Below are 3,774 nucleotides of genomic sequence, written 5' to 3' on the forward strand. Positions count from 1 at the left end.
TCTCTCTCACACCCCCCCCTCTCTGTCTCTCACACACTTTTGTCTCTGTGTCTTGCTTTGTTCTGTCTATTTCTTTCCTCTTTTACTCCCCTTTCACTTCTTACCCCCTCTCTCTCTCATTTTAACTGTCCATCTTTAGGAAGGAGTTGGAGATTTAGAATGGAGCCAACACATCCTCTGGACTCTTTGACTTGCTAATTCTCTTTCCACAAACCCAATCACTCTCTTCATCGCCGCCCGGCGCACTCACGGGTGGTCCTCCCTTGGCGAGCAACCGGAAGCTCTCCCCTTTCCTTTACCTGGCGCCCAAATCTTCAAGCCCATCACCGGCGAGAAACCTTTCAATCACTGCTCTGGCCAGGCATATTCTTCGCCTTACACCTCCCCTCCCCCCATACACACGCAGCCACCTGCTACACTGTCTTAACCGGCCGGCGGGGTGTAAAACAATTAGAATCGGAATCCAAAGATGGAAATCCCTGTACCATTTTTGAGATATTCAAAATTTGGATTCCGCTTACGCTTGTCCCACGATTTTTCTCCTAATCTTGTTTGTTTGAGTAAACAGAACCACAACGACACAATAATAGTCATTTAGTGCTGGAAAAAGGCAGTACAGACAGACAGAAACAACAGAGGAAAAGTAAAGAAGTAGGACCTACCAAAGGCGCCCTCCAACCTCCCATTCGGTGCATTCTAAGCCTAAGCCATTAATGTGATGTTATTATGGAAGATAGAAACACTGTTCTCGCGTTGGAATGTTGAACTAGAAACGAACGTGAAAATATCATGAGATAACATTCTCCTTTGTCGGTTTAAAAAAATGTTTCGCATCATTTTTAAAAACTGAAGATGAACAACGATTACATCAAATGTCCTTAAAAACTTTTGGACATTATGATCATTCGCGCCCAACTGTTTTTAGTGTATTTGGTCTCACTTCTGAAGCGTCCTTTTAACGGGGACAGAGGAGACTAAAAAGTACTAAAAACGCTGTTTAACGGAAGTAGGCGGGGGAAAGGGGAGGGGGGAGGGTACATTTAAATGACATTGTCAACTGGGCTATTTTATCCAGCATGGCTGTGCAATTGTGCGCCCTTACTTCAATTGACACAAAGCAGTATACTGGACTCCAGTGGGGGTTCGATAATCGGCCATTCTTGAACCTTGGCTGTTTACAATGTTTCGAAGTTTTTTCCACGAACTTGGCTCTTTCTTAATGTAAGTAGTTTTACGCTCTCATCGACACAATTTGTGTCATTTAGGAGGTGAGCTTCGGCCCAGCCAGTCAAGTCCAACTTGGGCTGTGAGGGATAAAACGTCCCCGCGGGAAGATTGAGATACTCGACAAAAATTCTCCCAACACGGATATCGAACTCGAGTCTTCTGCGTGTGATGGCGAAGCGCCTAATCGCTACACACCAGACGCTGTTCGCACTTGATTCCGTCCTGTGGGAAATGAACGTTTCATAAGGTAATAAGGAGACATTTCCTTCTTACAGCGTTGAAAGTACTGATTAACCCAAGCCACCATGCCGAGGTACACGACCGCTTCTCACCAGGAGAGTAGCTTGCAGATAAAACAACGCGCTGTCTAGCTTTCAACACAACAGCTGTATACCATTCTGCTAAGGAGATAAGTGGGGGGAAATGTTAGGAAGTAAACGAAATACTAAAACGGTAGTTGACCAGTTTATTCCCCATGTGATGACAACCGTGTCATTATATTATATAAATTTCTTTCCAAGTCTGCGAAATGTAGACAGAGAAGCAGGATTTAGAAAGTTCTTTGGACAATTTTGCCTGTCATTTCAGAGGAAGTCAGTGCTTTCTTTCTGCTTATTTCGAGCAGTTAAAACCATGATGTCAATAATAACACACAACTGACGAAGTGCTGTGATCACATATACAATTGTAACAAGAATTGTAGTAAGCTTCTTTTATACCCTTTAAGGGGGGGGGGGGTACACCTGGAGGCTATCTCGCTTATTACTGGACCGAATTTTACCACATTTCACACATATAACAAGCATAGTAAGGAGTCTTGAAATCCGCAATCAAATTTGAGAAAAAAGTTTCGTTTCCATGGATACGCCCGCCATATTGGATTTTATTGACATGTCTTACGTAATGAATACCGCACTTATCGCTCATGGAAATTGATTGTTTTTTTGCATGCGTGTGCACAAACATTAGATCTAAAAATTTGTCTGTTGTCTTTTTCCTAATCGAATTAGAAAATTTTTAAAATTTAGGCTGATCGCCCGACTCGGTCACCTGAAACTGAAAACAAACGCGTTTGTTATTGAGGCGACTGAGTCGGGCGATCGGCCCGATCCGCCGATCCCATCCGTAATTGGCACCTCGTGTAACAGTTCAACCACAGTCACCGGTGAGCAACGGTTGTTGTCGATCAGGAAAGCAGACTCGCTGTTGTGTGCCGAACGTTGGACGATGTCTTGGACTATCGCTGGTCTGTTACGTCATTTAATAACTGGCTTAAAATGGACGCCATTTGGTCCAACACATGATAGGTTCGGTTTAGGTTGCATCGGGTCATGGCTCTGGCCAGAGAAAAATGGTGAAATAGTATAGGCGTAACGCCCCTATCAATACTGTTAGCTTGTTTAAAAGGCGGGAACCTCCTGAGTTTAGCGTCCATCTCCGAAAGGACCCAGCCAAGTGGAAAATTTGTGTAAAGTGCCTTTCCCAAGGACACAAAAACGGACCCACCCGAGGGTCGAATCCCCGAACACGAACAAGCAATCTCACGATTACGAGTCCGGTAGCCTAACCACTAGGCCACCGACGCCACCCGCTCTTTGGCCAGCGTAGATTATAAAATTATCAAACAAGACATCTGCTTTGCTTGATAAAATTTGACCCTAAAGTTTATTGGGCTCTCTCACATTCCACATTATGCAAAAAAGATCTGACCCCGCAATGCCATGTTGTAGCCTTATAATTGGCTGTTGGCCATGATCTCAATAAAAAAAAAGCATGTGAATGGGTTTAACGCCCTTATCAACACTATTAAGTCATTAAAAGGTGGGGACCTCCGAATCTAACACCCATCTCTGATAGGACCAAACCAAAAGGGTTGAGAGCCTTAGAAACTCCACAAAACGACCCAAGTTCAATAGCGGCCAGTCTGGGATTCGAACCATGGCCCTCCGCTCCATAGTCCAAAATACTACCAACTGAGCTGATGGAGTGCTCGCAACTGCGAATCCGTTCGTGACCGAGGAAAAATAAAGCTGTTTGATTATGGAGGACTCGATCAAATAATTGAGAAAAAATAGTAGCTTTTCCCCCTCCATGAAGGTATATGTCGTATATCTTAATGCCCTGAACTGTATCAAACCATCCTCAAACCATATTTGAGGACATGGAGCACGCATCTAAATTGCTTAATTTTGTGTGGCTTCTGTTAACTCAATTTCGCTGATACATGTATTATGCAAATAGGTTTCTGATATGCAATGATAATCACACCTTTCGACCTCCTCCCTAAACTTTTTGGGGAAACCAAACACTCAATATTTAAAATGTACAGCTTATTGACATAACATCTTGTACGCAAGCTTGGGGTCATACTTGTGGTACATTTAAGGGGTTTCCTTAAGGCAATAGAAATGTTATGGGCCAAAGTGATAAAAACAGTATGCAACCCAACTCGCCCACACTCTCCGTTTTCCTCAATCTCACTCTATCTGTCTGTCTGTCTGTCTGTCTGTCTCTGTCTGTCTGTCTGTCTGTCTGTCTGTCTGTCTG

General features: G+C 43.7%; 1 protein-coding gene across 4 annotated transcripts in view; it reads right to left on the reverse strand.

The window, feature by feature from the left end:
* Window positions 1-3,774, reverse strand: part of LOC101863645 — a 54,899-nt gene that overhangs the window by 7,511 nt on the left and 43,614 nt on the right. The window lies entirely within an intron of this gene.

Source organism: Aplysia californica, unplaced genomic scaffold, assembly GCF_000002075.1.
Source record: "Aplysia californica isolate F4 #8 unplaced genomic scaffold, AplCal3.0 scaffold00029, whole genome shotgun sequence".
In the NCBI taxonomy this organism is placed as follows: Eukaryota; Metazoa; Mollusca; class Gastropoda; order Aplysiida; family Aplysiidae; genus Aplysia; species Aplysia californica.